The sequence below is a fragment of the Pungitius pungitius genome, unplaced genomic scaffold, assembly GCF_949316345.1.
Source record: "Pungitius pungitius unplaced genomic scaffold, fPunPun2.1 scaffold_34, whole genome shotgun sequence".
Taxonomy (NCBI): Eukaryota; Metazoa; Chordata; class Actinopteri; order Perciformes; family Gasterosteidae; genus Pungitius; species Pungitius pungitius.
In genome coordinates this window covers 105,096-124,857 of record NW_026909849.1, presented here as the reverse complement: position 1 = coordinate 124,857, position 19,762 = coordinate 105,096, and the positions used below count along the sequence as shown (strand labels likewise).

At 43.1% G+C, this 19,762-nt stretch overlaps 42 non-coding genes across 42 annotated transcripts; all 42 read left to right on the top strand.

The window, feature by feature from the left end:
• The first annotated feature begins 165 nt into the window (after positions 1 to 165).
• Positions 166 to 284, top strand: LOC134114777 (5S ribosomal RNA). The gene has a single exon (XR_009947137.1). It is a non-coding gene; the product is annotated as a 5S ribosomal RNA (ribosomal RNA).
• A 344-nt stretch (positions 285 to 628) lies between these two features.
• Positions 629 to 747, top strand: LOC134114776 (5S ribosomal RNA). Its single transcript, XR_009947136.1, has one exon. It is a non-coding gene; the product is annotated as a 5S ribosomal RNA (ribosomal RNA).
• Positions 748 to 1,086: 339 nt separating this feature from the next.
• Positions 1,087 to 1,205, top strand: LOC134114498 (5S ribosomal RNA). Its single transcript, XR_009946865.1, has one exon. It is a non-coding gene; the product is annotated as a 5S ribosomal RNA (ribosomal RNA).
• Positions 1,206 to 1,600: 395 nt separating this feature from the next.
• Positions 1,601 to 1,719, top strand: LOC134114632 (5S ribosomal RNA). Its single transcript, XR_009946999.1, has one exon. It is a non-coding gene; the product is annotated as a 5S ribosomal RNA (ribosomal RNA).
• A 339-nt stretch (positions 1,720 to 2,058) lies between these two features.
• LOC134114775 (5S ribosomal RNA) lies at positions 2,059 to 2,177 on the top strand. Its single transcript, XR_009947135.1, has one exon. It is a non-coding gene; the product is annotated as a 5S ribosomal RNA (ribosomal RNA).
• A 395-nt stretch (positions 2,178 to 2,572) lies between these two features.
• On the top strand, positions 2,573 to 2,691 carry LOC134114631 (5S ribosomal RNA). Its single transcript, XR_009946998.1, has one exon. It is a non-coding gene; the product is annotated as a 5S ribosomal RNA (ribosomal RNA).
• A 339-nt stretch (positions 2,692 to 3,030) lies between these two features.
• LOC134114769 (5S ribosomal RNA) lies at positions 3,031 to 3,149 on the top strand. The gene has a single exon (XR_009947133.1). It is a non-coding gene; the product is annotated as a 5S ribosomal RNA (ribosomal RNA).
• Positions 3,150 to 3,493: 344 nt separating this feature from the next.
• LOC134114758 (5S ribosomal RNA) lies at positions 3,494 to 3,612 on the top strand. The gene has a single exon (XR_009947125.1). It is a non-coding gene; the product is annotated as a 5S ribosomal RNA (ribosomal RNA).
• A 344-nt stretch (positions 3,613 to 3,956) lies between these two features.
• On the top strand, positions 3,957 to 4,075 carry LOC134114315 (5S ribosomal RNA). Its single transcript, XR_009946681.1, has one exon. It is a non-coding gene; the product is annotated as a 5S ribosomal RNA (ribosomal RNA).
• Positions 4,076 to 4,470: 395 nt separating this feature from the next.
• Positions 4,471 to 4,589, top strand: LOC134114630 (5S ribosomal RNA). The gene has a single exon (XR_009946997.1). It is a non-coding gene; the product is annotated as a 5S ribosomal RNA (ribosomal RNA).
• A 339-nt stretch (positions 4,590 to 4,928) lies between these two features.
• Positions 4,929 to 5,047, top strand: LOC134114747 (5S ribosomal RNA). The gene has a single exon (XR_009947114.1). It is a non-coding gene; the product is annotated as a 5S ribosomal RNA (ribosomal RNA).
• Positions 5,048 to 5,391: 344 nt separating this feature from the next.
• On the top strand, positions 5,392 to 5,510 carry LOC134114736 (5S ribosomal RNA). Its single transcript, XR_009947103.1, has one exon. It is a non-coding gene; the product is annotated as a 5S ribosomal RNA (ribosomal RNA).
• Positions 5,511 to 5,854: 344 nt separating this feature from the next.
• Positions 5,855 to 5,973, top strand: LOC134114314 (5S ribosomal RNA). The gene has a single exon (XR_009946680.1). It is a non-coding gene; the product is annotated as a 5S ribosomal RNA (ribosomal RNA).
• Positions 5,974 to 6,317: 344 nt separating this feature from the next.
• LOC134114417 (5S ribosomal RNA) lies at positions 6,318 to 6,436 on the top strand. The gene has a single exon (XR_009946782.1). It is a non-coding gene; the product is annotated as a 5S ribosomal RNA (ribosomal RNA).
• Positions 6,437 to 6,780: 344 nt separating this feature from the next.
• LOC134114725 (5S ribosomal RNA) lies at positions 6,781 to 6,899 on the top strand. Its single transcript, XR_009947092.1, has one exon. It is a non-coding gene; the product is annotated as a 5S ribosomal RNA (ribosomal RNA).
• Positions 6,900 to 7,243: 344 nt separating this feature from the next.
• LOC134114313 (5S ribosomal RNA) lies at positions 7,244 to 7,362 on the top strand. The gene has a single exon (XR_009946679.1). It is a non-coding gene; the product is annotated as a 5S ribosomal RNA (ribosomal RNA).
• Positions 7,363 to 7,706: 344 nt separating this feature from the next.
• On the top strand, positions 7,707 to 7,825 carry LOC134114416 (5S ribosomal RNA). Its single transcript, XR_009946781.1, has one exon. It is a non-coding gene; the product is annotated as a 5S ribosomal RNA (ribosomal RNA).
• Positions 7,826 to 8,169: 344 nt separating this feature from the next.
• On the top strand, positions 8,170 to 8,288 carry LOC134114714 (5S ribosomal RNA). The gene has a single exon (XR_009947081.1). It is a non-coding gene; the product is annotated as a 5S ribosomal RNA (ribosomal RNA).
• Positions 8,289 to 8,632: 344 nt separating this feature from the next.
• On the top strand, positions 8,633 to 8,751 carry LOC134114703 (5S ribosomal RNA). Its single transcript, XR_009947070.1, has one exon. It is a non-coding gene; the product is annotated as a 5S ribosomal RNA (ribosomal RNA).
• A 339-nt stretch (positions 8,752 to 9,090) lies between these two features.
• Positions 9,091 to 9,209, top strand: LOC134114497 (5S ribosomal RNA). The gene has a single exon (XR_009946864.1). It is a non-coding gene; the product is annotated as a 5S ribosomal RNA (ribosomal RNA).
• A 395-nt stretch (positions 9,210 to 9,604) lies between these two features.
• Positions 9,605 to 9,723, top strand: LOC134114629 (5S ribosomal RNA). The gene has a single exon (XR_009946996.1). It is a non-coding gene; the product is annotated as a 5S ribosomal RNA (ribosomal RNA).
• Positions 9,724 to 10,062: 339 nt separating this feature from the next.
• Positions 10,063 to 10,181, top strand: LOC134114692 (5S ribosomal RNA). The gene has a single exon (XR_009947059.1). It is a non-coding gene; the product is annotated as a 5S ribosomal RNA (ribosomal RNA).
• Positions 10,182 to 10,525: 344 nt separating this feature from the next.
• On the top strand, positions 10,526 to 10,644 carry LOC134114681 (5S ribosomal RNA). Its single transcript, XR_009947048.1, has one exon. It is a non-coding gene; the product is annotated as a 5S ribosomal RNA (ribosomal RNA).
• A 344-nt stretch (positions 10,645 to 10,988) lies between these two features.
• On the top strand, positions 10,989 to 11,107 carry LOC134114446 (5S ribosomal RNA). Its single transcript, XR_009946812.1, has one exon. It is a non-coding gene; the product is annotated as a 5S ribosomal RNA (ribosomal RNA).
• Positions 11,108 to 11,451: 344 nt separating this feature from the next.
• Positions 11,452 to 11,570, top strand: LOC134114415 (5S ribosomal RNA). Its single transcript, XR_009946780.1, has one exon. It is a non-coding gene; the product is annotated as a 5S ribosomal RNA (ribosomal RNA).
• Positions 11,571 to 11,965: 395 nt separating this feature from the next.
• LOC134114628 (5S ribosomal RNA) lies at positions 11,966 to 12,084 on the top strand. Its single transcript, XR_009946995.1, has one exon. It is a non-coding gene; the product is annotated as a 5S ribosomal RNA (ribosomal RNA).
• A 339-nt stretch (positions 12,085 to 12,423) lies between these two features.
• LOC134114670 (5S ribosomal RNA) lies at positions 12,424 to 12,542 on the top strand. Its single transcript, XR_009947037.1, has one exon. It is a non-coding gene; the product is annotated as a 5S ribosomal RNA (ribosomal RNA).
• A 344-nt stretch (positions 12,543 to 12,886) lies between these two features.
• LOC134114658 (5S ribosomal RNA) lies at positions 12,887 to 13,005 on the top strand. The gene has a single exon (XR_009947025.1). It is a non-coding gene; the product is annotated as a 5S ribosomal RNA (ribosomal RNA).
• A 339-nt stretch (positions 13,006 to 13,344) lies between these two features.
• On the top strand, positions 13,345 to 13,463 carry LOC134114647 (5S ribosomal RNA). Its single transcript, XR_009947014.1, has one exon. It is a non-coding gene; the product is annotated as a 5S ribosomal RNA (ribosomal RNA).
• A 344-nt stretch (positions 13,464 to 13,807) lies between these two features.
• LOC134114636 (5S ribosomal RNA) lies at positions 13,808 to 13,926 on the top strand. The gene has a single exon (XR_009947003.1). It is a non-coding gene; the product is annotated as a 5S ribosomal RNA (ribosomal RNA).
• Positions 13,927 to 14,270: 344 nt separating this feature from the next.
• On the top strand, positions 14,271 to 14,389 carry LOC134114311 (5S ribosomal RNA). Its single transcript, XR_009946677.1, has one exon. It is a non-coding gene; the product is annotated as a 5S ribosomal RNA (ribosomal RNA).
• Positions 14,390 to 14,733: 344 nt separating this feature from the next.
• Positions 14,734 to 14,852, top strand: LOC134114310 (5S ribosomal RNA). The gene has a single exon (XR_009946676.1). It is a non-coding gene; the product is annotated as a 5S ribosomal RNA (ribosomal RNA).
• A 344-nt stretch (positions 14,853 to 15,196) lies between these two features.
• Positions 15,197 to 15,315, top strand: LOC134114414 (5S ribosomal RNA). Its single transcript, XR_009946779.1, has one exon. It is a non-coding gene; the product is annotated as a 5S ribosomal RNA (ribosomal RNA).
• Positions 15,316 to 15,659: 344 nt separating this feature from the next.
• LOC134114625 (5S ribosomal RNA) lies at positions 15,660 to 15,778 on the top strand. Its single transcript, XR_009946992.1, has one exon. It is a non-coding gene; the product is annotated as a 5S ribosomal RNA (ribosomal RNA).
• A 344-nt stretch (positions 15,779 to 16,122) lies between these two features.
• On the top strand, positions 16,123 to 16,241 carry LOC134114614 (5S ribosomal RNA). Its single transcript, XR_009946981.1, has one exon. It is a non-coding gene; the product is annotated as a 5S ribosomal RNA (ribosomal RNA).
• Positions 16,242 to 16,580: 339 nt separating this feature from the next.
• Positions 16,581 to 16,699, top strand: LOC134114496 (5S ribosomal RNA). Its single transcript, XR_009946863.1, has one exon. It is a non-coding gene; the product is annotated as a 5S ribosomal RNA (ribosomal RNA).
• A 395-nt stretch (positions 16,700 to 17,094) lies between these two features.
• Positions 17,095 to 17,213, top strand: LOC134114627 (5S ribosomal RNA). Its single transcript, XR_009946994.1, has one exon. It is a non-coding gene; the product is annotated as a 5S ribosomal RNA (ribosomal RNA).
• Positions 17,214 to 17,552: 339 nt separating this feature from the next.
• LOC134114603 (5S ribosomal RNA) lies at positions 17,553 to 17,671 on the top strand. The gene has a single exon (XR_009946970.1). It is a non-coding gene; the product is annotated as a 5S ribosomal RNA (ribosomal RNA).
• Positions 17,672 to 18,015: 344 nt separating this feature from the next.
• LOC134114592 (5S ribosomal RNA) lies at positions 18,016 to 18,134 on the top strand. Its single transcript, XR_009946959.1, has one exon. It is a non-coding gene; the product is annotated as a 5S ribosomal RNA (ribosomal RNA).
• Positions 18,135 to 18,478: 344 nt separating this feature from the next.
• LOC134114445 (5S ribosomal RNA) lies at positions 18,479 to 18,597 on the top strand. Its single transcript, XR_009946811.1, has one exon. It is a non-coding gene; the product is annotated as a 5S ribosomal RNA (ribosomal RNA).
• A 344-nt stretch (positions 18,598 to 18,941) lies between these two features.
• On the top strand, positions 18,942 to 19,060 carry LOC134114412 (5S ribosomal RNA). Its single transcript, XR_009946777.1, has one exon. It is a non-coding gene; the product is annotated as a 5S ribosomal RNA (ribosomal RNA).
• A 395-nt stretch (positions 19,061 to 19,455) lies between these two features.
• Positions 19,456 to 19,574, top strand: LOC134114626 (5S ribosomal RNA). Its single transcript, XR_009946993.1, has one exon. It is a non-coding gene; the product is annotated as a 5S ribosomal RNA (ribosomal RNA).
• The last annotated feature ends 188 nt before the right edge of the window (positions 19,575 to 19,762 follow it).

Here is a 19,762-nt window from a genome sequence, read left to right as displayed (position 1 = left end):
CAGGTGCTAACCCAACATGTTAGAATTGCCAGTGAAGAAAAGTAAAGTTACCTTCAGGCTTTAGGAACCTCTCTTGCCAATGCTAAGAACTGCTTCAATTTTAGAAAAAGAAACTTCTGATTATCTTTGACACGTTTTAAAGGATTAGGAAAAAGATGAAAAGCAGCTTACGGCCATACCTCTCTGGTTCCGCCCGATCTCGTCTGATCTCGGAAGCTAAGCAGAGCAGGGCCTGGTTAGTACCTGGATGGAAGACCGCCTGGGAATCCCAGGTGCCGTAAGCTTTTTCACTTCTCTCTCCGAAAGCCGCCCAGCGCCGTAGATTGTACACCTGTTTTAAAGTTGGATATGAAAGGAAATTAGACAATATTATCCAAAATGATTCCGTTTCATGATTGCTAAATTAGTGTTGATCAACATTTACGATTGGCATACTATTGTTTGTAATTTAGCCGTTGAAATACAGGTGCTAACCCAACATGTTAGAATTGCCAGTGAAGAAAAGTAAAGTTACCTTCAGGCTTTAGGAACCTCTCTTGCCAATGCTAAGAACTGCTTCAATTTTAGAAAAAGAAACTTCTGATTATCGTTGACACGTTTTAAAGGATTAGGAAAAAGATGAAAAGCAGCTTACGGCCATACCTCTCTGGTTCCGCCCGATCTCGTCTGATCTCGGAAGCTAAGCAGAGCAGGGCCTGGTTAGTACCTGGATGGAAGACCGCCTGGGAATCCCAGGTGCCGTAAGCTTTTTCAATTCTCTCTCTGAAAGCCGCCCAGCGCCGTAAATTGTACACCTACACAATTGTAAAAAAAAATTCACATTGTAGAAGAGATGCAATAGGAAGAAGATGTAAGGTGGCTTACGTCCATACCATCGTCAGGCCATTTGAGGTGGCGGGGACTGCAATGGCCATTCACCGATTGGCTGGGACCCCTGGGCGGGTCTTCTCTAGTCCATCCAATTTTCGGCATGGGATGTCACAGCCTTCTTTGCATACCCTTATTTAACCCACACAAAGATGCCAGCTGCAGGCGTGTCATAATTCATTGACGCATTATAAAGGATTAGGAAAAAGATAAAAAGCAGCTTACGGCCATACCTCTCTGGTTCCGCCCGATCTCGTCTGCTCTCGGAAGCTAAGCAGAGCAGGGCCTGGTTAGTACCTGGATGGAAGACCGCCTGGGAATCCCAGGTGCCGTAAGCTTTTTCACTTCTCTCTCCGAAAGCCGCCGAGCGCCGCAGATTGTACACCTACAAATTACAAAAAGAATATCACATTGTTGAAGAGATGCATGTTTAGTGTTGTTTTAACGTTGGATATGAAAGGAAATTAGACAATATTATCCAAAATGATTCCGTTTCATGATTGCTAAATTAGTGTTGATCAACATTTACGATTGGCATACTATTGTTTGTAATTTAGCCGTTGAAATACAGGTGCTAACCAAACATGTTAGAATTGCCAGTGAAGAAAAGTAAAGTTACCTTCAGGTTTTAGGAACCTCTCTTGCCAATGCTAAGAACTGCTTCAATTTTAGAAAAAGAAACTTCTGATTATCTTTGACACGTTTTAAAGGATTAGGAAAAAGATGAAAAGCAGCTTATGGCCATACCTCTCTGGTTCCGCCCGATCTCGTCTGCTCTCGGAAGCTAAGCAGAGCAGGGCCTGGTTAGTACCTGGATGGAAGACCGCCTGGGAATCCCAGGTGCCGTAAGCTTTTTCACTTCTCTCTCCGAAAGCCGCCCAGCGCCGCAGATTGTACACCTACACAATTGTAAAAAGCATTTCACATTGTAGAAGAGATGCAATAGGAAGAAGATGAAAGGTGGCTTACGTCCATACCATCGTCAGGCCATTTGAGGTGGCGGGGACTGCAATGGCCATCCACCGATTGGCTGGGACTCCTGGGCGGGTCTTCTCTAGTCCATCCAATTTTCGGCATAGGATGTCACAGCCTTCTTTGCATACCCTTATTTAACCCACACAAAGATGCCAACGGCAGGCGTGACATAATTTTTTGACGCATTATAAAGGATTAGGAAAAAGATAAAAAGCAGCTTACGGCCATACCTCTCTGGTTCCGCCCGATCTCGTCTGATCTCGGAAGCTAAGCAGAGCAGGGCCTGGTTAGTACCTGGATGGAAGACCGCCTGGGAATCCCAGGTGCCGTAAGCTTTTTCACTTCTCTCTCCGAAAGCCGCCGAGCGCCGCAGATTGTACACCTACAAATTACAAAAAGAATATCACATTGTTGAAGAGATGCATGTTTAGTGTTGTTTTAACGTTGGATATGAAAGGAAATTAGACAATATTATCCAAAATGATTCCGTTTCATGATTGCTAAATTAGTGTTGATCAACATTTACGATTGGCATACTATTGTTTGTAATTTAGCCGTTGAAATACAGGTGCTAACCAAACATGTTAGAATTGCCAGTGAAGAAAAGTAAAGTTACCTTCAGGTTTTAGGAACCTCTCTTGCCAATGCTAAGAACTGCTTCAATTTTAGAAAAAGAAACTTCTGATTATCTTTGACACGTTTTAAAGGATTAGGAAAAAGATGAAAAGCAGCTTATGGCCATACCTCTCTGGTTCCGCCCGATCTCGTCTGCTCTCGGAAGCTAAGCAGAGCAGGGCCTGGTTAGTACCTGGATGGAAGACCGCCTGGGAATCCCAGGTGCCGTAAGCTTTTTCACTTCTCTCTCCGAAAGCCGCCCAGCGCCGCAGATTGTACACCTACACAATTGTAAAAAGCATTTCACATTGTAGAAGAGATGCAATAGGAAGAAGATGAAAGGTGGCTTACGTCCATACCATCGTCAGGCCATTTGAGGTGGCGGGGACTGCAATGGCCATCCACCGATTGGCTGGGACTCCTGGGCGGGTCTTCTCTAGTCCATCCAATTTTCGGCATAGGATGTCACAGCCTTCTTTGCATACCCTTATTTAACCCACACAAAGATGCCAACGGCAGGCGTGACATAATTTTTTGACGCATTATAAAGGATTAGGAAAAAGATAAAAAGCAGCTTACGGCCATACCTCTCTGGTTCCGCCCGATCTCGTCTGATCTCGGAAGCTAAGCAGAGCAGGGCCTGGTTAGTACCTGGATGGAAGACCGCCTGGGAATCCCAGGTGCCGTAAGCTTTTTCACTTCTCTCTCCGAAAGCCGCCCAGCGCCGTAGATTGTACACCTGTTTTAAAGTTGGATATGAAAGGAAATTAGACAATATTATCCAAAATGATTCCGTTTCATGATTGCTAAATTAGTGTTGATCAACATTTACGATTGGCATACTATTGTTTGTAATTTAGCCGTTGAAATACAGGTGCTAACCCAACATGTTAGAATTGCCAGTGAAGAAAAGTAAAGTTACCTTCAGGCTTTAGGAACCTCTCTTGCCAATGCTAAGAACTGCTTCAATTTTAGAAAAAGAAACTTCTGATTATCTTTGACACGTTTTAAAGGATTAGGAAAAAGATGAAAAGCAGCTTACGGCCATACCTCTCTGGTTCCGCCCGATCTCGTCTGATCTCGGAAGCTAAGCAGAGCAGGGCCTGGTTAGTACCTGGATGGAAGACCGCCTGGGAATCCCAGGTGCCGTAAGCTTTTTCACTTCTCTCTCCGAAAGCCGCCCAGCGCCGTAGATTGTACACCTGTTTTAAAGTTGGATATGAAAGGAAATTAGACAATATTATCCAAAATGATTCCGTTTCATGATTGCTAAATTAGTGTTGATCAACATTTACGATTGGCATACTATTGTTTGTAATTTAGCCGTTGAAATACAGGTGCTAACCCAACATGTTAGAATTGCCAGTGAAGAAAAGTAAAGTTACCTTCAGGCTTTAGGAACCTCTCTTGCCAATGCTAAGAACTGCTTCAATTTTAGAAAAAGAAACTTCTGATTATCTTTGACACGTTTTAAAGGATTAGGAAAAAGATGAAAAGCAGCTTACGGCCATACCTCTCTGGTTCCGCCCGATCTCGTCTGATCTCGGAAGCTAAGCAGAGCAGGGCCTGGTTAGTACCTGGATAGAAGACTGCCTGGGAATCCCAGGTGCCGTAAGCTTTTTCACTTCTCTCTCCGAAAGCCGCCCAGCGCCGCAGATTGTACACCTACAAATTACAAAAAGAATATCACATTGTTGAAGAGATGCATGTTTAGTGTTGTTTTAACGTTGGATATGAAAGGAAATTAGACAATATTATCCAAAATGATTCCGTTTCATGATTGCTAAATTAGTGTTGATCAACATTTACGATTGGCATACTATTGTTTGTAATTTAGCCGTTGAAATACAGGTGCTAACCAAACATGTTAGAATTGCCAGTGAAGAAAAGTAAAGTTACCTTCAGGTTTTAGGAACCTCTCTTGCCAATGCTAAGAACTGCTTCAATTTTAGAAAAAGAAACTTCTGATTATCTTTGACACGTTTTAAAGGATTAGGAAAAAGATGAAAAGCAGCTTATGGCCATACCTCTCTGGTTCCGCCCGATCTCGTCTGCTCTCGGAAGCTAAGCAGAGCAGGGCCTGGTTAGTACCTGGATGGAAGACCGCCTGGGAATCCCAGGTGCCGTAAGCTTTTTCACTTCTCTCTCCGAAAGCCGCCCAGCGCCGCAGATTGTACACCTACACAATTGTAAAAAGCATTTCACATTGTAGAAGAGATGCAATAGGAAGAAGATGAAAGGTGGCTTACGTCCATACCATCGTCAGGCCATTTGAGGTGGCGGGGACTGCAATGGCCATCCACCGATTGGCTGGGACTCCTGGGCGGGTCTTCTCTAGTCCATCCAATTTTCGGCATAGGATGTCACAGCCTTCTTTGCATACCCTTATTTAACCCACACAAAGATGCCAACGGCAGGCGTGACATAATTTTTTGACGCATTATAAAGGATTAGGAAAAAGATAAAAAGCAGCTTACGGCCATACCTCTCTGGTTCCGCCCGATCTCGTCTGATCTCGGAAGCTAAGCAGAGCAGGGCCTGGTTAGTACCTGGATGGAAGACCGCCTGGGAATCCCAGGTGCCGTAAGCTTTTTCACTTCTCTCTCCGAAAGCCGCCCAGCGCCGTAGATTGTACACCTGTTTTAAAGTTGGATATGAAAGGAAATTAGACAATATTATCCAAAATGATTCCGTTTCATGATTGCTAAATTAGTGTTGATCAACATTTACGATTGGCATACTATTGTTTGTAATTTAGCCGTTGAAATACAGGTGCTAACCCAACATGTTAGAATTGCCAGTGAAGAAAAGTAAAGTTACCTTCAGGCTTTAGGAACCTCTCTTGCCAATGCTAAGAACTGCTTCAATTTTAGAAAAAGAAACTTCTGATTATCTTTGACACGTTTTAAAGGATTAGGAAAAAGATGAAAAGCAGCTTACGGCCATACCTCTCTGGTTCCGCCCGATCTCGTCTGATCTCGGAAGCTAAGCAGAGCAGGGCCTGGTTAGTACCTGGATGGAAGACCGCCTGGGAATCCCAGGTGCCGTAAGCTTTTTCACTTCTCTCTCCGAAAGCCGCCCAGCGCCGTAGATTGTACACCTGTTTTAAAGTTGGATATGAAAGGAAATTAGACAATATTATCCAAAATGATTCCGTTTCATGATTGCTAAATTAGTGTTGATCAACATTTACGATTGGCATACTATTGTTTGTAATTTAGCCGTTGAAATACAGGTGCTAACCCAACATGTTAGAATTGCCAGTGAAGAAAAGTAAAGTTACCTTCAGGCTTTAGGAACCTCTCTTGCCAATGCTAAGAACTGCTTCAATTTTAGAAAAAGAAACTTCTGATTATCTTTGACACGTTTTAAAGGATTAGGAAAAAGATGAAAAGCAGCTTACGGCCATACCTCTCTGGTTCCGCCCGATCTCGTCTGATCTCGGAAGCTAAGCAGAGCAGGGCCTGGTTAGTACCTGGATAGAAGACTGCCTGGGAATCCCAGGTGCCGTAAGCTTTTTCACTTCTCTCTCCGAAAGCCGCCCAGCGCCGTAGATTGTACACCTGTTTTAAAGTTGGATATGAAAGGAAATTAGACAATATTATCCAAAATGATTCCGTTTCATGATTGCTAAATTAGTGTTGATCAACATTTACGATTGGCATACTATTGTTTGTAATTTAGCCGTTGAAATACAGGTGCTAACCCAACATGTTAGAATTGCCAGTGAAGAAAAGTAAAGTTACCTTCAGGCTTTAGGAACCTCTCTTGCCAATGCTAAGAACTGCTTCAATTTTAGAAAAAGAAACTTCTGATTATCTTTGACACGTTTTAAAGGATTAGGAAAAAGATGAAAAGCAGCTTACGGCCATACCTCTCTGGTTCCGCCCGATCTCGTCTGATCTCGGAAGCTAAGCAGAGCAGGGCCTGGTTAGTACCTGTATGGAAGACCGCCTGGGAATCCCAGGTGCCGTAAGCTTTTTCACTTCTCTCTCCGAAAGCCGCCCAGCGCCGTAGATTGTACACCTGTTTTAAAGTTGGATATGAAAGGAAATTAGACAATATTATCCAAAATGATTCCGTTTCATGATTGCTAAATTAGTGTTGATCAACATTTACGATTGGCATACTATTGTTTGTAATTTAGCCGTTGAAATACAGGTGCTAACCCAACATGTTAGAATTGCCAGTGAAGAAAAGTAAAGTTACCTTCAGGCTTTAGGAACCTCTCTTGCCAATGCTAAGAACTGCTTCAATTTTAGAAAAAGAAACTTCTGATTATCTTTGACACGTTTTAAAGGATTAGGAAAAAGATGAAAAGCAGCTTACGGCCATACCTCTCTGGTTCCGCCCGATCTCGTCTGATCTCGGAAGCTAAGCAGAGCAGGGCCTGGTTAGTACCTGGATGGAAGACCGCCTGGGAATCCCAGGTGCCGTAAGCTTTTTCACTTCTCTCTCCGAAAGCCGCCCAGCGCCGTAGATTGTACACCTGTTTTAAAGTTGGATATGAAAGGAAATTAGACAATATTATCCAAAATGATTCCGTTTCATGATTGCTAAATTAGTGTTGATCAACATTTACGATTGGCATACTATTGTTTGTAATTTAGCCGTTGAAATACAGGTGCTAACCCAACATGTTAGAATTGCCAGTGAAGAAAAGTAAAGTTACCTTCAGGCTTTAGGAACCTCTCTTGCCAATGCTAAGAACTGCTTCAATTTTAGAAAAAGAAACTTCTGATTATCTTTGACACGTTTTAAAGGATTAGGAAAAAGATGAAAAGCAGCTTACGGCCATACCTCTCTGGTTCCGCCCGATCTCGTCTGATCTCGGAAGCTAAGCAGAGCAGGGCCTGGTTAGTACCTGGATAGAAGACTGCCTGGGAATCCCAGGTGCCGTAAGCTTTTTCACTTCTCTCTCCGAAAGCCGCCCAGCGCCGTAGATTGTACACCTGTTTTAAAGTTGGATATGAAAGGAAATTAGACAATATTATCCAAAATGATTCCGTTTCATGATTGCTAAATTAGTGTTGATCAACATTTACGATTGGCATACTATTGTTTGTAATTTAGCCGTTGAAATACAGGTGCTAACCCAACATGTTAGAATTGCCAGTGAAGAAAAGTAAAGTTACCTTCAGGCTTTAGGAACCTCTCTTGCCAATGCTAAGAACTGCTTCAATTTTAGAAAAAGAAACTTCTGATTATCTTTGACACGTTTTAAAGGATTAGGAAAAAGATGAAAAGCAGCTTACGGCCATACCTCTCTGGTTCCGCCCGATCTCGTCTGATCTCGGAAGCTAAGCAGAGCAGGGCCTGGTTAGTACCTGTATGGAAGACCGCCTGGGAATCCCAGGTGCCGTAAGCTTTTTCACTTCTCTCTCCGAAAGCCGCCCAGCGCCGTAGATTGTACACCTGTTTTAAAGTTGGATATGAAAGGAAATTAGACAATATTATCCAAAATGATTCCGTTTCATGATTGCTAAATTAGTGTTGATCAACATTTACGATTGGCATACTATTGTTTGTAATTTAGCCGTTGAAATACAGGTGCTAACCCAACATGTTAGAATTGCCAGTGAAGAAAAGTAAAGTTACCTTCAGGCTTTAGGAACCTCTCTTGCCAATGCTAAGAACTGCTTCAATTTTAGAAAAAGAAACTTCTGATTATCTTTGACACGTTTTAAAGGATTAGGAAAAAGATGAAAAGCAGCTTACGGCCATACCTCTCTGGTTCCGCCCGATCTCGTCTGATCTCGGAAGCTAAGCAGAGCAGGGCCTGGTTAGTACCTGGATGGAAGACCGCCTGGGAATCCCAGGTGCCGTAAGCTTTTTCACTTCTCTCTCCGAAAGCCGCCCAGCGCCGTAGATTGTACACCTGTTTTAAAGTTGGATATGAAAGGAAATTAGACAATATTATCCAAAATGATTCCGTTTCATGATTGCTAAATTAGTGTTGATCAACATTTACGATTGGCATACTATTGTTTGTAATTTAGCCGTTGAAATACAGGTGCTAACCCAACATGTTAGAATTGCCAGTGAAGAAAAGTAAAGTTACCTTCAGGCTTTAGGAACCTCTCTTGCCAATGCTAAGAACTGCTTCAATTTTAGAAAAAGAAACTTCTGATTATCGTTGACACGTTTTAAAGGATTAGGAAAAAGATGAAAAGCAGCTTACGGCCATACCTCTCTGGTTCCGCCCGATCTCGTCTGATCTCGGAAGCTAAGCAGAGCAGGGCCTGGTTAGTACCTGGATGGAAGACCGCCTGGGAATCCCAGGTGCCGTAAGCTTTTTCAATTCTCTCTCTGAAAGCCGCCCAGCGCCGTAAATTGTACACCTACACAATTGTAAAAAAAAATTCACATTGTAGAAGAGATGCAATAGGAAGAAGATGTAAGGTGGCTTACGTCCATACCATCGTCAGGCCATTTGAGGTGGCGGGGACTGCAATGGCCATTCACCGATTGGCTGGGACCCCTGGGCGGGTCTTCTCTAGTCCATCCAATTTTCGGCATGGGATGTCACAGCCTTCTTTGCATACCCTTATTTAACCCACACAAAGATGCCAGCTGCAGGCGTGTCATAATTCATTGACGCATTATAAAGGATTAGGAAAAAGATAAAAAGCAGCTTACGGCCATACCTCTCTGGTTCCGCCCGATCTCGTCTGCTCTCGGAAGCTAAGCAGAGCAGGGCCTGGTTAGTACCTGGATGGAAGACCGCCTGGGAATCCCAGGTGCCGTAAGCTTTTTCACTTCTCTCTCCGAAAGCCGCCGAGCGCCGCAGATTGTACACCTACAAATTACAAAAAGAATATCACATTGTTGAAGAGATGCATGTTTAGTGTTGTTTTAACGTTGGATATGAAAGGAAATTAGACAATATTATCCAAAATGATTCCGTTTCATGATTGCTAAATTAGTGTTGATCAACATTTACGATTGGCATACTATTGTTTGTAATTTAGCCGTTGAAATACAGGTGCTAACCAAACATGTTAGAATTGCCAGTGAAGAAAAGTAAAGTTACCTTCAGGTTTTAGGAACCTCTCTTGCCAATGCTAAGAACTGCTTCAATTTTAGAAAAAGAAACTTCTGATTATCTTTGACACGTTTTAAAGGATTAGGAAAAAGATGAAAAGCAGCTTATGGCCATACCTCTCTGGTTCCGCCCGATCTCGTCTGCTCTCGGAAGCTAAGCAGAGCAGGGCCTGGTTAGTACCTGGATGGAAGACCGCCTGGGAATCCCAGGTGCCGTAAGCTTTTTCACTTCTCTCTCCGAAAGCCGCCCAGCGCCGCAGATTGTACACCTACACAATTGTAAAAAGCATTTCACATTGTAGAAGAGATGCAATAGGAAGAAGATGAAAGGTGGCTTACGTCCATACCATCGTCAGGCCATTTGAGGTGGCGGGGACTGCAATGGCCATTCACCGATTGGCTGGGACTCCTGGGCGGGTCTTCTCTAGTCCATCCAATTTTCGGCATAGGATGTCACAGCCTTCTTTGCATACCCTTATTTAACCCACACAAAGATGCCAACGGCAGGCGTGACATAATTTTTTGACGCATTATAAAGGATTAGGAAAAAGATAAAAAGCAGCTTACGGCCATACCTCTCTGGTTCCGCCCGATCTCGTCTGATCTCGGAAGCTAAGCAGAGCAGGGCCTGGTTAGTACCTGGATGGAAGACCGCCTGGGAATCCCAGGTGCCGTAAGCTTTTTCACTTCTCTCTCCGAAAGCCGCCCAGCGCCGTAGATTGTACACCTGTTTTAAAGTTGGATATGAAAGGAAATTAGACAATATTATCCAAAATGATTCCGTTTCATGATTGCTAAATTAGTGTTGATCAACATTTACGATTGGCATACTATTGTTTGTAATTTAGCCGTTGAAATACAGGTGCTAACCCAACATGTTAGAATTGCCAGTGAAGAAAAGTAAAGTTACCTTCAGGCTTTAGGAACCTCTCTTGCCAATGCTAAGAACTGCTTCAATTTTAGAAAAAGAAACTTCTGATTATCTTTGACACGTTTTAAAGGATTAGGAAAAAGATGAAAAGCAGCTTACGGCCATACCTCTCTGGTTCCGCCCGATCTCGTCTGATCTCGGAAGCTAAGCAGAGCAGGGCCTGGTTAGTACCTGGATGGAAGACCGCCTGGGAATCCCAGGTGCCGTAAGCTTTTTCACTTCTCTCTCCGAAAGCCGCCCAGCGCCGTAGATTGTACACCTGTTTTAAAGTTGGATATGAAAGGAAATTAGACAATATTATCCAAAATGATTCCGTTTCATGATTGCTAAATTAGTGTTGATCAACATTTACGATTGGCATACTATTGTTTGTAATTTAGCCGTTGAAATACAGGTGCTAACCCAACATGTTAGAATTGCCAGTGAAGAAAAGTAAAGTTACCTTCAGGCTTTAGGAACCTCTCTTGCCAATGCTAAGAACTGCTTCAATTTTAGAAAAAGAAACTTCTGATTATCTTTGACACGTTTTAAAGGATTAGGAAAAAGATGAAAAGCAGCTTACGGCCATACCTCTCTGGTTCCGCCCGATCTCGTCTGATCTCGGAAGCTAAGCAGAGCAGGGCCTGGTTAGTACCTGGATGGAAGACTGCCTGGGAATCCCAGGTGCCGTAAGCTTTTTCACTTCTCTCTCCGAAAGCCGCCCAGCGCCGTAGATTGTACACCTGTTTTAAAGTTGGATATGAAAGGAAATTAGACAATATTATCCAAAATGATTCCGTTTCATGATTGCTAAATTAGTGTTGATCAACATTTACGATTGGCATACTATTGTTTGTAATTTAGCCGTTGAAATACAGGTGCTAACCCAACATGTTAGAATTGCCAGTGAAGAAAAGTAAAGTTACCTTCAGGCTTTAGGAACCTCTCTTGCCAATGCTAAGAACTGCTTCAATTTTAGAAAAAGAAACTTCTGATTATCTTTGACACGTTTTAAAGGATTAGGAAAAAGATGAAAAGCAGCTTACGGCCATACCTCTCTGGTTCCGCCCGATCTCGTCTGATCTCGGAAGCTAAGCAGAGCAGGGCCTGGTTAGTACCTGTATGGAAGACCGCCTGGGAATCCCAGGTGCCGTAAGCTTTTTCACTTCTCTCTCCGAAAGCCGCCGAGCGCCGCAGATTGTACACCTACAAATTACAAAAAGAATATCACATTGTTGAAGAGATGCATGTTTAGTGTTGTTTTAACGTTGGATATGAAAGGAAATTAGACAATATTATCCAAAATGATTCCGTTTCATGATTGCTAAATTAGTGTTGATCAACATTTACGATTGGCATACTATTGTTTGTAATTTAGCCGTTGAAATACAGGTGCTAACCAAACATGTTAGAATTGCCAGTGAAGAAAAGTAAAGTTACCTTCAGGTTTTAGGAACCTCTCTTGCCAATGCTAAGAACTGCTTCAATTTTAGAAAAAGAAACTTCTGATTATCTTTGACACGTTTTAAAGGATTAGGAAAAAGATGAAAAGCAGCTTATGGCCATACCTCTCTGGTTCCGCCCGATCTCGTCTGCTCTCGGAAGCTAAGCAGAGCAGGGCCTGGTTAGTACCTGGATGGAAGACCGCCTGGGAATCCCAGGTGCCGTAAGCTTTTTCACTTCTCTCTCCGAAAGCCGCCCAGCGCCGCAGATTGTACACCTACACAATTGTAAAAAGCATTTCACATTGTAGAAGAGATGCAATAGGAAGAAGATGAAAGGTGGCTTACGTCCATACCATCGTCAGGCCATTTGAGGTGGCGGGGACTGCAATGGCCATCCACCGATTGGCTGGGACTCCTGGGCGGGTCTTCTCTAGTCCATCCAATTTTCGGCATAGGATGTCACAGCCTTCTTTGCATACCCTTATTTAACCCACACAAAGATGCCAACGGCAGGCGTGACATAATTTTTTGACGCATTATAAAGGATTAGGAAAAAGATAAAAAGCAGCTTACGGCCATACCTCTCTGGTTCCGCCCGATCTCGTCTGATCTCGGAAGCTAAGCAGAGCAGGGCCTGGTTAGTACCTGGATGGAAGACCGCCTGGGAATCCCAGGTGCCGTAAGCTTTTTCACTTCTCTCTCCGAAAGCCGCCCAGCGCCGTAGATTGTACACCTGTTTTAAAGTTGGATATGAAAGGAAATTAGACAATATTATCCAAAATGATTCCGTTTCATGATTGCTAAATTAGTGTTGATCAACATTTACGATTGGCATACTATTGTTTGTAATTTAGCCGTTGAAATACAGGTGCTAACCCAACATGTTAGAATTGCCAGTGAAGAAAAGTAAAGTTACCTTCAGGCTTTAGGAACCTCTCTTGCCAATGCTAAGAACTGCTTCAATTTTAGAAAAAGAAACTTCTGATTATCTTTGACACGTTTTAAAGGATTAGGAAAAAGATGAAAAGCAGCTTACGGCCATACCTCTCTGGTTCCGCCCGATCTCGTCTGATCTCGGAAGCTAAGCAGAGCAGGGCCTGGTTAGTACCTGGATGGAAGACCGCCTGGGAATCCCAGGTGCCGTAAGCTTTTTCACTTCTCTCTCCGAAAGCCGCCCAGCGCCGCAGATTGTACACCTACACAATTGTAAAAAGCATTTCACATTGTAGAAGAGATGCAATAGGAAGAAGATGAAAGGTGGCTTACGTCCATACCATCGTCAGGCCATTTGAGGTGGCGGGGACTGCAATGGCCATCCACCGATTGGCTGGGACTCCTGGGCGGGTCTTCTCTAGTCCATCCAATTTTCGGCATAGGATGTCACAGCCTTCTTTGCATACCCTTATTTAACCCACACAAAGATGCCAACGGCAGGCGTGACATAATTTTTTGACGCATTATAAAGGATTAGGAAAAAGATAAAAAGCAGCTTACGGCCATACCTCTCTGGTTCCGCCCGATCTCGTCTGATCTCGGAAGCTAAGCAGAGCAGGGCCTGGTTAGTACCTGGATGGAAGACCGCCTGGGAATCCCAGGTGCCGTAAGCTTTTTCACTTCTCTCTCCGAAAGCCGCCCAGCGCCGTAGATTGTACACCTGTTTTAAAGTTGGATATGAAAGGAAATTAGACAATATTATCCAAAATGATTCCGTTTCATGATTGCTAAATTAGTGTTGATCAACATTTACGATTGGCATACTATTGTTTGTAATTTAGCCGTTGAAATACAGGTGCTAACCCAACATGTTAGAATTGCCAGTGAAGAAAAGTAAAGTTACCTTCAGGCTTTAGGAACCTCTCTTGCCAATGCTAAGAACTGCTTCAATTTTAGAAAAAGAAACTTCTGATTATCTTTGACACGTTTTAAAGGATTAGGAAAAAGATGAAAAGCAGCTTACGGCCATACCTCTCTGGTTCCGCCCGATCTCGTCTGATCTCGGAAGCTAAGCAGAGCAGGGCCTGGTTAGTACCTGGATGGAAGACCGCCTGGGAATCCCAGGTGCCGTAAGCTTTTTCACTTCTCTCTCCGAAAGCCGCCCAGCGCCGTAGATTGTACACCTGTTTTAAAGTTGGATATGAAAGGAAATTAGACAATATTATCCAAAATGATTCCGTTTCATGATTGCTAAATTAGTGTTGATCAACATTTACGATTGGCATACTATTGTTTGTAATTTAGCCGTTGAAATACAGGTGCTAACCCAACATGTTAGAATTGCCAGTGAAGAAAAGTAAAGTTACCTTCAGGCTTTAGGAACCTCTCTTGCCAATGCTAAGAACTGCTTCAATTTTAGAAAAAGAAACTTCTGATTATCTTTGACACGTTTTAAAGGATTAGGAAAAAGATGAAAAGCAGCTTACGGCCATACCTCTCTGGTTCCGCCCGATCTCGTCTGATCTCGGAAGCTAAGCAGAGCAGGGCCTGGTTAGTACCTGGATAGAAGACTGCCTGGGAATCCCAGGTGCCGTAAGCTTTTTCACTTCTCTCTCCGAAAGCCGCCCAGCGCCGTAGATTGTACACCTGTTTTAAAGTTGGATATGAAAGGAAATTAGACAATATTATCCAAAATGATTCCGTTTCATGATTGCTAAATTAGTGTTGATCAACATTTACGATTGGCATACTATTGTTTGTAATTTAGCCGTTGAAATACAGGTGCTAACCCAACATGTTAGAATTGCCAGTGAAGAAAAGTAAAGTTACCTTCAGGCTTTAGGAACCTCTCTTGCCAATGCTAAGAACTGCTTCAATTTTAGAAAAAGAAACTTCTGATTATCTTTGACACGTTTTAAAGGATTAGGAAAAAGATGAAAAGCAGCTTACGGCCATACCTCTCTGGTTCCGCCCGATCTCGTCTGATCTCGGAAGCTAAGCAGAGCAGGGCCTGGTTAGTACCTGGATAGAAGACTGCCTGGGAATCCCAGGTGCCGTAAGCTTTTTCACTTCTCTCTCCGAAAGCCGCCCAGCGCCGTAGATTGTACACCTGTTTTAAAGTTGGATATGAAAGGAAATTAGACAATATTATCCAAAATGATTCCGTTTCATGATTGCTAAATTAGTGTTGATCAACATTTACGATTGGCATACTATTGTTTGTAATTTAGCCGTTGAAATACAGGTGCTAACCCAACATGTTAGAATTGCCAGTGAAGAAAAGTAAAGTTACCTTCAGGCTTTAGGAACCTCTCTTGCCAATGCTAAGAACTGCTTCAATTTTAGAAAAAGAAACTTCTGATTATCTTTGACACGTTTTAAAGGATTAGGAAAAAGATGAAAAGCAGCTTACGGCCATACCTCTCTGGTTCCGCCCGATCTCGTCTGATCTCGGAAGCTAAGCAGAGCAGGGCCTGGTTAGTACCTGTATGGAAGACCGCCTGGGAATCCCAGGTGCCGTAAGCTTTTTCACTTCTCTCTCCGAAAGCCGCCCAGCGCCGTAGATTGTACACCTGTTTTAAAGTTGGATATGAAAGGAAATTAGACAATATTATCCAAAATGATTCCGTTTCATGATTGCTAAATTAGTGTTGATCAACATTTACGATTGGCATACTATTGTTTGTAATTTAGCCGTTGAAATACAGGTGCTAACCCAACATGTTAGAATTGCCAGTGAAGAAAAGTAAAGTTACCTTCAGGCTTTAGGAACCTCTCTTGCCAATGCTAAGAACTGCTTCAATTTTAGAAAAAGAAACTTCTGATTATCTTTGACACGTTTTAAAGGATTAGGAAAAAGATGAAAAGCAGCTTACGGCCATACCTCTCTGGTTCCGCCCGATCTCGTCTGATCTCGGAAGCTAAGCAGAGCAGGGCCTGGTTAGTACCTGGATGGAAGACCGCCTGGGAATCCCAGGTGCCGTAAGCTTTTTCACTTCTCTCTCCGAAAGCCGCCCAGCGCCGTAGATTGTACACCTGTTTTAAAGTTGGATATGAAAGGAAATTAGACAATATTATCCAAAATGATTCCGTTTCATGATTGCTAAATTAGTGTTGATCAACATTTACGATTGGCATACTATTGTTTGTAATTTAGCCGTTGAAATACAGGTGCTAACCCAACATGTTAGAATTGCCAGTGAAGAAAAGTAAAGTTACCTTCAGGCTTTAGGAACCTCTCTTGCCAATGCTAAGAACTGCTTCAATTTTAGAAAAAGAAACTTCTGATTATCGTTGACACGTTTTAAAGGATTAGGAAAAAGATGAAAAGCAGCTTACGGCCATACCTCTCTGGTTCCGCCCGATCTCGTCTGATCTCGGAAGCTAAGCAGAGCAGGGCCTGGTTAGTACCTGGATGGAAGACCGCCTGGGAATCCCAGGTGCCGTAAGCTTTTTCAATTCTCTCTCTGAAAGCCGCCCAGCGCCGTAAATTGTACACCTACACAATTGTAAAAAAAAATTCACATTGTAGAAGAGATGCAATAGGAAGAAGATGTAAGGTGGCTTACGTCCATACCATCGTCAGGCCATTTGAGGTGGCGGGGACTGCAATGGCCATTCACCGATTGGCTGGGACCCCTGGGCGGGTCTTCTCTAGTCCATCCAATTTTCGGCATGGGATGTCACAGCCTTCTTTGCATACCCTTATTTAACCCACACAAAGATGCCAGCTGCAGGCGTGTCATAATTCATTGACGCATTATAAAGGATTAGGAAAAAGATAAAAAGCAGCTTACGGCCATACCTCTCTGGTTCCGCCCGATCTCGTCTGCTCTCGGAAGCTAAGCAGAGCAGGGCCTGGTTAGTACCTGGATGGAAGACCGCCTGGGAATCCCAGGTGCCGTAAGCTTTTTCACTTCTCTCTCCGAAAGCCGCCGAGCGCCGCAGATTGTACACCTACAAATTACAAAAAGAATATCACATTGTTGAAGAGATGCATGTTTAGTGTTGTTTTAACGTTGGATATGAAAGGAAATTAGACAATATTATCCAAAATGATTCCGTTTCATGATTGCTAAATTAGTGTTGATCAACATTTACGATTGGCATACTATTGTTTGTAATTTAGCCGTTGAAATACAGGTGCTAACCAAACATGTTAGAATTGCCAGTGAAGAAAAGTAAAGTTACCTTCAGGTTTTAGGAACCTCTCTTGCCAATGCTAAGAACTGCTTCAATTTTAGAAAAAGAAACTTCTGATTATCTTTGACACGTTTTAAAGGATTAGGAAAAAGATGAAAAGCAGCTTATGGCCATACCTCTCTGGTTCCGCCCGATCTCGTCTGCTCTCGGAAGCTAAGCAGAGCAGGGCCTGGTTAGTACCTGGATGGAAGACCGCCTGGGAATCCCAGGTGCCGTAAGCTTTTTCACTTCTCTCTCCGAAAGCCGCCCAGCGCCGCAGATTGTACACCTACACAATTGTAAAAAGCATTTCACATTGTAGAAGAGATGCAATAGGAAGAAGATGAAAGGTGGCTTACGTCCATACCATCGTCAGGCCATTTGAGGTGGCGGGGACTGCAATGGCCATTCACCGATTGGCTGGGACTCCTGGGCGGGTCTTCTCTAGTCCATCCAATTTTCGGCATAGGATGTCACAGCCTTCTTTGCATACCCTTATTTAACCCACACAAAGATGCCAACGGCAGGCGTGACATAATTTTTTGACGCATTATAAAGGATTAGGAAAAAGATAAAAAGCAGCTTACGGCCATACCTCTCTGGTTCCGCCCGATCTCGTCTGATCTCGGAAGCTAAGCAGAGCAGGGCCTGGTTAGTACCTGGATGGAAGACCGCCTGGGAATCCCAGGTGCCGTAAGCTTTTTCACTTCTCTCTCCGAAAGCCGCCCAGCGCCGTAGATTGTACACCTGTTTTAAAGTTGGATATGAAAGGAAATTAGACAATATTATCCAAAATGATTCCGTTTCATGATTGCTAAATTAGTGTTGATCAACATTTACGATTGGCATACTATTGTTTGTAATTTAGCCGTTGAAATACAGGTGCTAACCCAACATGTTAGAATTGCCAGTGAAGAAAAGTAAAGTTACCTTCAGGCTTTAGGAACCTCTCTTGCCAATGCTAAGAACTGCTTCAATTTTAGAAAAAGAAACTTCTGATTATCTTTGACACGTTTTAAAGGATTAGGAAAAAGATGAAAAGCAGCTTACGGCCATACCTCTCTGGTTCCGCCCGATCTCGTCTGATCTCGGAAGCTAAGCAGAGCAGGGCCTGGTTAGTACCTGGATGGAAGACCGCCTGGGAATCCCAGGTGCCGTAAGCTTTTTCACTTCTCTCTCCGAAAGCCGCCCAGCGCCGTAGATTGTACACCTGTTTTAAAGTTGGATATGAAAGGAAATTAGACAATATTATCCAAAATGATTCCGTTTCATGATTGCTAAATTAGTGTTGATCAACATTTACGATTGGCATACTATTGTTTGTAATTTAGCCGTTGAAATACAGGTGCTAACCCAACATGTTAGAATTGCCAGTGAAGAAAAGTAAAGTTACCTTCAGGCTTTAGGAACCTCTCTTGCCAATGCTAAGAACTGCTTCAATTTTAGAAAAAGAAACTTCTGATTATCTTTGACACGTTTTAAAGGATTAGGAAAAAGATGAAAAGCAGCTTACGGCCATACCTCTCTGGTTCCGCCCGATCTCGTCTGATCTCGGAAGCTAAGCAGAGCAGGGCCTGGTTAGTACCTGGATGGAAGACTGCCTGGGAATCCCAGGTGCCGTAAGCTTTTTCACTTCTCTCTCCGAAAGCCGCCCAGCGCCGTAGATTGTACACCTGTTTTAAAGTTGGATATGAAAGGAAATTAGACAATATTATCCAAAATGATTCCGTTTCATGATTGCTAAATTAGTGTTGATCAACATTTACGATTGGCATACTATTGTTTGTAATTTAGCCGTTGAAATACAGGTGCTAACCCAACATGTTAGAATTGCCAGTGAAGAAAAGTAAAGTTACCTTCAGGCTTTAGGAACCTCTCTTGCCAATGCTAAGAACTGCTTCAATTTTAGAAAAAGAAACTTCTGATTATCTTTGACACGTTTTAAAGGATTAGGAAAAAGATGAAAAGCAGCTTACGGCCATACCTCTCTGGTTCCGCCCGATCTCGTCTGATCTCGGAAGCTAAGCAGAGCAGGGCCTGGTTAGTACCTGTATGGAAGACCGCCTGGGAATCCCAGGTGCCGTAAGCTTTTTCACTTCTCTCTCCGAAAGCCGCCGAGCGCCGCAGATTGTACACCTACAAATTACAAAAAGAATATCACATTGTTGAAGAGATGCATGTTTAGTGTTGTTTTAACGTTGGATATGAAAGGAAATTAGACAATATTATCCAAAATGATTCCGTTTCATGATTGCTAAATTAGTGTTGATCAACATTTACGATTGGCATACTATTGTTTGTAATTTAGCCGTTGAAATACAGGTGCTAACCAAACATGTTAGAATTGCCAGTGAAGAAAAGTAAAGTTACCTTCAGGTTTTAGGAACCTCTCTTGCCAATGCTAAGAACTGCTTCAATTTTAGAAAAAGAAACTTCTGATTATCTTTGACACGTTTTAAAGGATTAGGAAAAAGATGAAAAGCAGCTTATGGCCATACCTCTCTGGTTCCGCCCGATCTCGTCTGCTCTCGGAAGCTAAGCAGAGCAGGGCCTGGTTAGTACCTGGATGGAAGACCGCCTGGGAATCCCAGGTGCCGTAAGCTTTTTCACTTCTCTCTCCGAAAGCCGCCCAGCGCCGCAGATTGTACACCTACACAATTGTAAAAAGCATTTCACATTGTAGAAGAGATGCAATAGGAAGAAGATGAAAGGTGGCTTACGTCCATACCATCGTCAGGCCATTTGAGGTGGCGGGGACTGCAATGGCCATCCACCGATTGGCTGGGACTCC